This window comes from Pelobates fuscus, chromosome 6, assembly GCF_036172605.1.
Source record: "Pelobates fuscus isolate aPelFus1 chromosome 6, aPelFus1.pri, whole genome shotgun sequence".
Taxonomy (NCBI): Eukaryota; Metazoa; Chordata; class Amphibia; order Anura; family Pelobatidae; genus Pelobates; species Pelobates fuscus.
The window spans coordinates 115045972-115059015 of record NC_086322.1 but is presented as its reverse complement, the minus strand read 5'-3'; the positions used below and the strand labels follow the sequence as shown (position 1 = coordinate 115059015).

General features: G+C 40.1%; 1 protein-coding gene across 1 annotated transcript in view; it reads left to right on the top strand.

Annotated features, from left to right (window-relative positions):
• Positions 1–13044, top strand: part of GALNTL6 (polypeptide N-acetylgalactosaminyltransferase like 6) — a 1377865-nt gene that overhangs the window by 364346 nt on the left and 1000475 nt on the right. The gene's annotated exons all lie outside the window — the stretch shown is intronic.

Here is a 13044-nt window from a genome sequence, read left to right as displayed (position 1 = left end):
TGGGGACCATTAACAACAAAATGTTATATTTTTCCTCAAAATATTTGGTGTGACTGGAAAGCTGATTAAGCTCCCATTTACAATGCAACTATGTTTAAAGGAACACTATAGTCACCTAAATTACTTTAGCTAAATAAAGCAGTTTTAGTGTATAGACCAGAGGTAGGCAACCTACGGCACTAGTGCCGTGCACGGCACTCGAGGTGTCTTTGCACGGCACTCAAGGCTGCTAGAGCCAAACAGGCTCTGGTCTATCAGGAGTCCCAGTAAAACTTCAAATATCTGCTAATACGAAAAGATGGTGAAGGACAATCCTCAATTTATGCATTGCAGCACATAGAGGAAATGATCTCAGATCACTTCCTCCAAGCACTTGTGAATGGGAATCCACAACGTAGTAGAGCAGCCTGCAGCTGCTGTTGCAGCTCCTGTCTTTGACCTGTACCAGGCCAGCCTGGTCCCCACTGGAACCCAGGGAAGCCAACCATACTGCTAGATACACACAGATATTGTGGATCAAACCAAGTGTTTATCTGAGTATCTGCTCCTTTCCAAATTGTTAAAATAAATGCGTGCACGTTTTGAAGTAAATCACACTGAGACACAGGTATCAGGTTAATAAAAAACTTTGGAATGTTTACTCAGGGGGCGGCAAGCCCCTTATAAAGGCAAAAATACATCATATGCAAAAATGTAGATAACAGAGAGAATACATCTCTAATTGGTTAGGTGTTAAGTGTCTTAATTCCAATCCTACGAGGCGTCATGTCACCATCAACCCGGGGTTTTACTCCGGATGTAGGCGCCATCTTGTTACACGAGGTAGTTAGTCGGTGGGAGCGGGTGCTCTAGCAGCCATTTTGAGTAGATATTGAATACAGGTATACACATTTTTACTATCACTAATTTACATTCATAACACAGAAATGAAGAATAACCCTCCCCATATACAAATAATACGAACAGCCCACACACAAACATACACACAATCTGCACAAACGTAACCCGCTAACAATCCACATACATGCACACAAACCCCACATGCAGCCTCTCACATGCAATACCCCAAACAGCTCACACACATACACACACTACCAAACACACAATGTGGCATATCTATCCACACACACAATTCCACAGGCAGCCCCCATACACAGCCCACATTCAGATGTATCATACACAATACCATCAACTACTAATGAACATATACAATATAATAGCTCATATACGCACAAATACAATGATGCAAAGCAACTGCAGTAAAAATAACACAAACAGAATACGGCAGCATACACACCTAAATTAAAAAATATAGGACCGACACGCTACGGGACATCACAATCCTATATCGGCACAGTGCTGCTAAAAGGTTGCCTACCCCTGGTATAGACCATTCCCCTGCTATTTCACTGCTCAAGTCACTGTCATTTAGGAGTTAAATCACTTTGTTTCTGTTTATGCAGCCCTAGCCACACACCCCCTGGCTATGATTGACAGAGCCTGCATGAAAAAAAAACTGGTTTTACTTTCAAACAGATGTAATTTACCTTAAATAATTGTATCTTGTAAATTGAACTTTAATCACATACAGGAGGCTCTTGCAGGGTCTAGCAAGTGTTTAACATAGCAGGGGATAAGAAAATCTTAATTAAACAGAACTTGCAATAAAGAAAGCCTAAATAGGGCTCTCTTTACAGGAAGTGTTTTTGGAAGGCTGTGCAAGTCACATGCAGGGAGGTGTGACTAGGGTTCATAAACAAAGGGATTTAACTCCTAAATGGCAGAGGATTGAGCAGTGAGGCTGCAGGGGCATGTTCTATACACCAAAACTGCTTCATTAAGCTAAAGTTGTTCAGGTGACTATAGTGTCCCTTTAATATTCTATATCAGATCTAGGCAACCTTTGGCACTCCAGATGCTGAGGACTACATATTCCACAAGGCTCATTCAGCCATAATGTTGGCAAATAAAGATGTCCCGAATAGTTCGGTGCCGAATAGTTCCTGGCGAACATAGCTTGTTCGCGTTCGCCACGGTGGGCGAACATATGCGATGTTTGGAACGCCCCCTATTCATCTTCATTCAGTAAACTTTGACCCTGTACCTCACAGTCAGCAGACACATTTCAGCCAATCAGCAGCAGACCCTCTCTCCCAGACCCTCCCACCTCCTGGACAGCATGCATTTTAGATTCATTCGGAAGCTGCATTCTTTTTTTTTTTTTTTTTTTTAGACAGAAGTGTGTTATATTTGAGCATGCTAGGCTGAACGTGCGTATATCATGGCTAGTTGCACTGAGGGTATGAGTATATAGCAGTACATTGTTGTGAAAGATGGCTGTCATGTTTAGGGTGTAGCTTGCATGTTATCAACTGTGTATTTATATCAGCAGCTCCACCACTTGTTATAAATCAAGTGTGAGTCGCCCCATGAGATGAGACTAGTGAATAACATAATACATGAACGGTTAAGGTAAAGGCATGTAAGGCACTACGACAATAAACTCTTTAGGAGGTGAAATAATTACATGTTTAAACGCTTGCTACTTTACGATTAGTTAATGTGCAGAGAGCAGTTCATGTGATCAAAGGCATGGTGTGGAGGATCGGCTATAGTGGGACATGCTTGGCAGGCTGCTGTTTACTGCTTGTGCTCATCTGATCCCTTCTGGGCACCAGGTGCAGACCCTGGGAGTCCCTGATACCTGGAACAACAAAGGCAAGTCTCTGGCTGAGTGCTGGGTTCGCGGCTTGAGGTGGTGGAAGCTTGTTTTGTCGGGTGGTCGGATCTGTCCCGGTGGTGCTTCACGTCCGGTGTGGGATTGTGGTGGCTTAAGGTGGAGTCGAGTGCTTGATGTGGGGCAGGCTCTGCATTTCTGTTTATGCCTCCGGTCCCGTCTTCGACGCCTTTTGCGTTGGTGGATTTTAATGGGGACTGCTTCGCTTAGCTGTGGTGGAGCTTGTTGGGGCTGTGGTGGAGCTTGTTGGGGCTTCCTGCTTGTTATTTGCTTCCAAAATTGATTAAAGAGTCTGTCCAGCTTAGACTCAATATCCTGCCATGCTTTGCTGGTACCAGGAGGACACGCGGCTGCCGCCATATTGGGAGAGTCGCAGATGAGTATGTCAGCCTGGGCGGCTGTGCTCTGTGCGTCCATTAGCTCCAGACAGCCTCTCAGGGATGGACCGGGATAACCCCCACCGGTCCAAGGGGGGGGTAACGGAGCTCCTGCTGGGAAGTAGCTGCTCCTGGGCATCCCAGGATTGGGAGATCGGCCGCCTCTCCCGCACGGTGAGCACCAGGCCACACTTGCCATGCGGAGGTAAGTAAGACTCTGTCGAGTTGCTGACCGCTATTAAGCATGTCGGGTCGGTCAGGTAGGAGCAACATTGCTGGGTCATCCCCTTCTGGGGTGAAATTCGCTTGTTGATAGCTGCTTAAAGTGAGATATTGAGGGAGCTCACACGAAGTGCGTCTTTCCTCCATGACAGCTAGGCCCCGCCCCCTGGAAGCTGCATTCTTAGTGAAAGGAGGGACAGTGTAGCTGCTGCTGATTTAATAGGGACATTGATAGCTAGGCTAGTGTATTCAGTGTCCACTACAGTCCTGAAGGACTCATCTGATCTCTGCTGTAAGGACAGCACCCCAAAAAGCCCTTTTTAGGGCTAAAACATCAGTCTGCTTTTTTTTTTTCCTGTGTAATCTAATTGCAGTTGCCTGCCTGCCAGTGTGTGTGTCAGGCTCACAGCGTATACTGTGCCCACTTGCCCAGTGCCACCACTCATATCTGGTGTCACGATAGCTTGCATTTAAAAAAAAAAAAAAACTTTTTTGACTGTAATATAATAACACGTGTGCGTTTCAGGGCCTGCCAGGGCACAGTGTCACACTAGTGCAATTCATATCTGGTGGCACATTAGATTACACGCACAGTGCCCCAAATTTGAAGTAGGAGGACCGACCAAGCATCTTTTTCCATCTCCTGGTTCCTAAAATCGATGCCATATACACGTCCCCTGATAGGGGACGTAACAGGGATTAAACTGTTAGGAATAGTACTACTAAACACACCTTATAATAACGCAGAGAGAGGCAATGCAGAGAGAGGAGTCTGAAGAAGAGGAGTCAGAGGAGGAAGGTAGCTTTGAGGAGGTGGAAGACCAAACACAGCAGGCATCCCAGGGGGCTTGTTGTCACCTTTCGGGGACCCTTGGTGTTGTACGTGGCTGGGTGGAGGAAGAGACCTTCAATGACATCAGTGAGGACAAGGAACGGGACATGGCTAGCTTGGTATCCAACCTTGTGCAAATGGGGAGTTTGCGGTTGTGCAAATAGACTGTTTGCGGTTGTTTGCGGTGCGTTAAACGGGGAGTTTGGTCTGTCACTGTGAAGTGGGCGTAACCCTTACACTACCTGATCGATACAACATCATACCTGATGTTTTAAAGCACGTTATTCCAAACAATTTAGGAATGTTAGGTGATTTATGCCCTTCATGGATTAAAACCAGACTCTGCATCAACTATGTAATTTCCCATGGGAGTTTTGCCATGGATCCCCCTCCGGCATGCCACAGTCCAGGTGTTAGTCCCCTTGAAACAATATTTCCATCACTATTGTGGCCAGAAAGAGTCCCTGTGGGTTTTAAAATTCGCCTACCTATTGAAGTCTATGGCGGTTCGCCCGTTCGCGAACATTTGCGGAAATTCGCGTTCGCCGTTCGCGAACGGAAAATTTTATGTTCGCGACATCTCTGTTGGCAAAGCATCATGGGAGATGTAGACCAAAACATCTGCAGTGCCGAAGGTTGCCTATCTCTGCTCTATATCAATTGTCTGTGATCCCCACATAGTGAATAAAACCTTAAAGGACCACTATAGGCACTTCAGCTCAATGAAGTGGTCTGGGTGCCAGGTCCATATAGGGTTAACCCTGCATGCTGTAAACATAGCAGTTTTAGAGAAACTACTATGTTTACATTAGGGTTAATCCAGCCTCTAGAGGCGCTTCCACGATTCTCACTGTGATTTTCACAGTGAGAAGACGCCAGCTTCCATAGGAAAGCATTGAGAATGCTTTCCTATGGACTGACTGAATGCGCGCACTGCTCTTTGGGGGAGGGGCAAAGGATGGTGAGGACCCTTTTAACACTATAGTGCCAGGAACATTTTTTTTTCCTGGCACTATAGTGGTCCTTTAAAGAATAGATAATACAGTTTGCAAATCCAGCATTTGGCTCTAACTTAGTCTCACACTATGGAGTGCTCACAAATTAGAAATGCAAAATTATAAATCAAATGCAATGGCTTTTTTTGTTTTGTTTGTTTCAAATAAGCATATTCCTGTTTTACTTACTTTTTTAAAATTCATTACACATACTAATTCCAAGTGCTAGATTTAAGCATTATCTCTGTTCATGCCAGCATCGCACCTACAGTTGTTTTCACAAGTGAAGTGAGAAATGAGACAGTAAAATTTAGTTCTGCAAGGGAATATGCAAATTATCATGATCAACCTAATTAATAATATTGAGGTGTTAAGTTTCTCCCATGAAAAATACATTTTGTGTGTAAAGCAGCACATACTATTTTCTAGTTAGAATTATATATTTTATGTTTTAGGACAATCACATGATTTGATTGTAGATAACAAGACACACATTGAGGTCATGATGTAAAAATAAAAAATGAAATACATAATCAAAGACATATATATAGGACATAGACTGTCCAATCCACCCTCATAATAACACAATCTTCTATATTGGCCACAGTTTATTTACCCAATTATTAACTCTAAGCATAGCATATCGTGAGCTATAGCTACGATTCCTAGATAGCTGTATAATGAATTTTTGTTTATTTAGCCTTCCCCATCCCTAGCCAGAATCAACAAAAATATGTTACTTTAATTAGCGGTGAACTCCACTGACCAAGACAAAATTGCACGGGGACATAATATAAGAATAAGAAACCATAAAAGGTGTATAGTGGGAGGAAAGTATCAGATGTGGACTTACAATACATGCACAGATCTGGTCTAACAGTGCATATCAGAAAAAATTACAAACTTTTCTGTGATTTCTTGTGCATAATTTTTCTACTGGCATTTTTCTTTGGCTCTTTCATATAATAATGTACACATTTGGAGTTCAGCATCATTTCATTTATATTCAAAGTGGATGGAGGGATGGGGCTGTAAGTTGAGGAAGAGAACTAGAGAATCTGAGATGTAAAAAAAAGAGAAAAAATAAGAAGGGATGGAATTCAATCAAAAGAAGAGCAGAAATTGACATACACTTAGCTTTTGATCAAATGGCTGGTCATGTCTACCATAAACATATAGATACATGTATTTGGGAAACAACAACCACTTTAAAGAGTTCATACTTAACTGCTTAATGCTGTTACTCAATAACATACCCAGAATGTCTTTTTATCGTTCAGTCTTCTTGCACACCGAACACACTGGTGATGTATGGATTTGGCTAGTATAAATAATGTGGTAATTGCCACTGATTCATGTTTCTCACTAGCACATTTTCAAGCAACTGATATGATTTCTTCTGTGTTCATTCTGAGAGACAGGCATGTTTTATTACTATAGATTCTGTAAAAGTCATGTTGGATCTTTGTCTCATTTACAATGCAAGCTTTACCTAACATGACAAGAAACAAAAATACATGGCCATTTGCCATTTTACAGAGCCTGTCTGTCTAGAATGATAATATTAATCGTTCTGATTTACAAGGCTTTGTGCAGTGATAATACATGATATTCTCTGCACAATATATGAACTACGAATGTTCGTAATGTGTAACATGCCATCATACAGTAGCACAAGTTTCATTAGAAAATATGTAATCTGAGCAAATACTATTTTTAAATGCAGTATTATCCATAATATAATTAGACCGTCTGCCACAACATTGTTTAACCCCTTAAGGACCAAACTTCTGGAATAAAAGGGAATCATGACATGTCACACATGTCATGTGTCCTTAAGGGGTTAATCCTGTTCCTCCAGCTATCATTAGTCTAAAATTCCCACAAGCTGGAATTATGAGAAATATAATGTAAGAACACTGGAGAAACAAGATTGGACATTGGTTTTCTACCATTATTGCTATTGTGGACTGCTGAACAGGGATGCTGGTTATCACTGAATTCACAGATACACATAGCTTTGTTAGCATAAGACTGGCAAACTGGATTCAAGTAGTCCAAAGATAGGGTAATGTTGCTTCATACAAATGCGCTAAAAAATAAAATGGGATTCATGGTGTGAGTATTCTTAACAGCTTCAATAGTCCATTTATAAATACTCAAATTTCAATAGTCCATTTCACTTGCCAGTTAAGCATTACTATGTCACAATCAAAACTGTGCAATGATGGCCACTGTTACAGCCTTTTATTACTGTCAAGGTTTGCATGTATTAGCACAGACAATGTCAAAGTGCATGATAGAGAGCGTAGGGCCAGAGCCTGGGTGCTTGGAATGCACCAGTTATTTTCTACTAGCCAGTAGTATTGACAAAAATAGAGTTACTACTACAAAAGACTCTTAGCATCATCACTAGTATAGTAAACTACAGTGCAGTGTTGACTTGTAACAAATTATTACTATTATTTTACAATGCACATACAATTAATGAACTATGTATGTCTGATGGACAAATATATATATACATAATTGCAAAAAAAAGCAAGTTGAATAAAAAAAGGTTGTCAGAGCACCACTTAAAAAAGCTTGAAGTCTCAAGGGAGTGAAGTATAATTACACAAAATATAAAGGTTAAGTACATTCTACACAAACTGTTGATTAATTGCAATGTTTATGTGCAGTATTATAAAACCTACTTACATTATATTACATACTTAGAGCAGAAAAAATTAGGACATAGAGGATATAGTGGTGGAGAGGACAAGGAAATAATGTTAAGTTAGTATGTCTTCAAAAATGAAGTATATTTAAAGGATTTCTTAAATTAATGGCGGTAAGGAGTTTAATATGGTGGGGACGAAAGCTACTGAGCAAAAGCCTTAATGATGCATTAAATGTGAGGGTATTTTTTTTTATTTAACGTTGGATGTAAAAGGGTGAATCAGATAGTGGGGGGAGTGCTGATATTTCTTGCAATATTGTATCTATTGCGAGTGTTGGCATGGTGACTGGCAACTGGATGATGTGTTAGAGATACTTTGATCACAAGACAAGGTCATTTTAGTTTATTTGTGACATATGGATATGTTATCATATTATTGTATAAAGAGTGTGAGTTTTAACTGGAATTGCTGTTGCATATTTAGTAGGTTTCCATTCCACCTTTTGTGCAGAGGTGCATGTGCATGACTCCTCCTTATACATTCAAGAGCATGTCCGTCTCCTTTTATCGGGTAGCACACTACAGTGGTGAAGATCCCTTCAACCATTTACCAAAATAATCAGGGACCACAGGATCACCTACATATGGCGTTCCTCCTGCACTCTATTGATCTCACAAGGGTACTCCTCCTATGCCATCCATTATCTACATGAAGCAACAGCCCTCATAGGACCCCCTTGGCCTCCAACTGGACTCTTTGCAACAGTCGAGACCACAGAAAACCGCCACTATCACAGCCAGATGGAATCTGGCAAATGTAGCCCCCTTCATCCCTAGGAGGGCCAACACGGATGCCTACGTGGCAGCTACAACCTGCAACCACACAGGAAGATCAGACCAAGCATACCCACCTCAGTTGGGATGTTTATAACAATGTTTATTTGTTCCCTCTACTTTAGTTTTATATGTTAAACAACTTAAATGCTCGATGTGTGCCCTACGGGGCAGCGATACTACACAACCTGCTCTCAGATGAGCTGGCCATACAGCCATCACTCCACCCCACCCCACCAAATGGCAAGCATGCTCTTAGTTGAAATGGCTTGACTAGAAAGAGAGGTGTAAAACCACACTCAGCCTCCCATCCTGGTCTCAGTGCCCTTTCTCACTCCTTAGGTTACATGTTTTCTTTTTACTCACTATTCTACCAGCCTGCGCACACAGTACCCACATTTCCCACCATCAGGATTAAGCAGAATGCAGGCTTGCCACTCAGGGCTGCGTAAGCACATGTACTATGCCGTAGCTGTAACTTCCCCACTCGACCATTACACGCCTGATTAACTGTACATGCTCATAATAGAGATATTATGTTATTTTGTAAGCTATGCTATGGTTGGTACACTCACAAGTTTCCCACTAGGCAGGGTACGGTACTGTAGCACTCCAGGCAACCGAAACCAGTGATTCCAAATTTATTTAGGTATTCATTACACTATGTTATTCCATGTAATCGGTAGCCACAAGTTACTGAATCTGACTAAATCACTAAAATGATTCTGGGTGGGCATACCATTACAAACCGGTCTTGTGTCATTACTAGCCTAATCCATGTTAGATTGTTGGGCATATGGGTGGACACACCTTGCCCTACTATGTAATTTTTATATCTAAAAAACTGTGCAATTTTCTTTTCTGGATGATGTATGTCATATAACAGTGTTTTTTTATGAATTTGCCTATTCACTATGTTCATGCAAGCCTGTCTACTTACCATGCACTTCAAAAAAAATTAAATTTTAAAAAAAGTCATATACACACACAATGATGCTCTGATTGTGTGTGTGTCTGTAATAAACAGTCATTTCAGTTTCTCACCAATGCACATTTTGTTCCTGGAACTTGGAACATCTTCCTTGCACTGAGGAAGTTCCAGATTCCAGAAATGAAATGCATATTGGCATATATTGCTCCAGCAGAGCTATTTTGTTTTGAGAAAAAAAAAATGAGGTAGAGAAGCATCACATAGTGGTTGAAAGTATATTGCAGATACTGGGGAATGTAATCACTCTTTTGTAAGTGGAAACAGAACCTCTAAGATGTTTGGACTTGCGAAACAGGGCTGTGGGGGCCACTATAAGACTGTTGATGTTGATGAAGACGTTATTCCCTGAGATTGAAGTTTCTGCTTGTGTATAAACACAGCATTCTTTATACAAGTAATATTTGGCAATAGTATGCTGTTTTTTTTACTAGATTGTGTTAGGGACACAGTGGATTTTGTTGTGAAGTATTTCATGTAAGTAATATTTTGTATTTTTGGTTGTGCATGGTTTAGTAATATTGGTGAGATTACCCTTGCTGCTGAGAACTTTTACATATATATTGATTCAGCTGTAATCAATGATTACTAGAACAGTTATAGCTATAAGGTATCTAGGTTTTAAAATAGACACTAAAATAGCCTAAAATAACTGATGACGCTGTATTTTTGTTGTAAAATTGTACATTTCCTATTAGTGAACTTGGGTATTGTATAAACCAACAGACCAGGGTTATTGGTCATTTTCAAACACAACACTGTGTAAAACATTTTCTTCAATATTGATGTAGCCCGTGCACACAGTCATACAATGTCTACCATCAAATACCTTTCATAAATAATACCAGACAATCTGCATCAGTAAGTAGAAGATTAATATTTTTTTTGCCATTTTAATGAATAGTTGAAAAAAAAATACAAAATAAACATACATAGAAATATTGAGTGCTTCATTTCAACATCTTATCTTCTGTCATTGCGATATAATATTGATAGAATGCAGCCATATTAGGAATGACTTATAAATACAGCACACTTCCCAACAATTCTGAGTTATTAAAGGGCCACTATAGTGCCAGGAAAACATACTAATTTCCTGGCACTATAGAGCCCTGAGGGTGCCCCCACCCTCACGGCCCCCCTCCCGCCGGGCTCTAGGGCATGGATAGGCAACCTTCAGCACTCCAGGTTGTGGACTACATCCCCTATAATGCTCGTACACCCTTAATTCTGGCAAAGCATCATGGGAGGTGTAGTCCAAAACATCTGGAGTGCCGAAGGTTGCCTATGCCTGCTCTAGGGGGTGAAAGGGGTTAAACGTACCTCTTTCTCCAGCGCCGGGAGGGGAGCTCTCCTCCTCCTCTCCTCCCTCTTCTTCCGTCACCGGCTGAATGCGCATGCGCAGCAAGAGCCACGCGCGCATTCAGCCAGTCTCATAGAAAAGCATTATCAATGCTTTCCTATGGACGCTGGCGTCTTCTCACTGTGAAAATCAATTTTCTCTGAAACTGCTATGTTTACAGCATAAAGGGTTAATCCTAGCTGGACCTGGCACCCAGACCACTTCATTAAGATGAAGTGGTCTGGGTGCCTATAGTGGTCCTATAGGGACAGCCATGAATTTTGGGTCATGTCACTCTCTTTGGTTTTGTCACCAGGGATATATGCCTAATGAGTGCAGGGTTAATGCATTAAAACACGTCTCTTCCCTTTCCAGACAGTCACAAACTGCACCTGCATCTGCATGTCTCCCTTTCGAATTTTAAGTATAAGCTCAAAGTGCTCCTAGGGAATTGATCATATGGATACAGCACTTTCTAACTGCTCTGTGCATATGCATCCCTGAGTTGAACTGATCAGATGCCACAAGCCTGAAGATATAAAATATAGATACGTATCTGAATTATTTGATTGTCTGTTCCTGCTGTGTTATTTTCTTCTTTGTCGTTCCTAATAAAACTGATTTGTATGTTATATATTTATGTTATATATTTATACACAAATCACATTATATATATATATATATATATATACTGGAACTTATAAAAAAGAATGTTCCATAACATATTTTCATTGTCTACCATACCTTTTAGTTTAGGTTTAACCGTTTATTTTAATACTAAATCTTTATCTACATCTGCCCTCCTCTCACCCCACACATGATGCCTTAAACTGCCCATCTTGTCTTCTCCAATAGCCCTGTCAAGCACATACTGCAAGCCATCATGTAATATATCATTGTAGCTATTTCAACACTTAGAAGGATACTATAGGCATCAAAACAACATTATACAAGACAGAAAGTGGACTGCGCTTACACATTAGTGTAGATACCCTCTACATAAAGTGTAACTCCAATAACAAACAACATACTGCACATTTAAAACACTGTACTTGGAAAATGTTAACTTTCATCACAGAAAATGAAAAAATAAATAATTAAAAATTATAAAATGTCTTCCGTGGTAAAAAAATCCAAACAATAAAATCAAAACAACTTTCGCTTAATAAAGCATTTTAGTATATAGATCAAGGTCCTGTATTCTCACTGCTCAATTCTCTGCCATTTAGGATTTAACCCCTTCAGGACCGGACTGTTTTTGCGATGTTTATACGTTAAGGACCAGAGCTATTTTAACACTTTTGTGGTGTTTGTGTTTAGCTGTAATTTTCCGCTCTTTCATTTACTGTTCCGATACAAATTATATATTGTTTTTTTCAGGACAAAAAGGGCTTTCTTTACATACTATTATTTTTATCATGTCATATAATGTAATTTAAAAAGAATTAATAAAATATGGTGAAAAATTAAACAAAAACTTGTTTTTTGACTTCTACTTAAAAAATATTTTACTGATCTACAAATCGAATGAAACAAACTGCTAAATAGATTGAAAATTTTGTCCTCAGTTTAAAAACACCCAATATTTACGTTTTTTTTGTTTTTATTTGCAAGTTATAGGGCTATAAGTACAAGTAGGAAATTGCTGTTTCAAAATGTACATTTTTCAAAAGTATCAATAGTGACATTGTAACACTGTTATGTCATAAATCTCGAAAAAACACTCAACATATATATATTTTTCTTAAACTAGATAACCCAGGGTATTCATATAAGAATATTTTGATACTTTCTATGCAGCCATTTTACCACAAACCTTTGTCAAACTTTGCATAGGTAGTTAATTTTTTTTATTTTTTTTCCCATCAATTGCAATTCAGGTATAAATTCACAGATTCTGTTAGGTGTCACTACCAAACAACACCCTAATATGTGTTGCAACATCTCCCGAGTACAGGGATACCCCCCATGTATAGGTGTGTTGGGTTGTCGGGGGGCTAAAAGGTCACATTTGGCAGGTGCGCATATCAGTTTCCCAGCTTGGAATTTTTACAT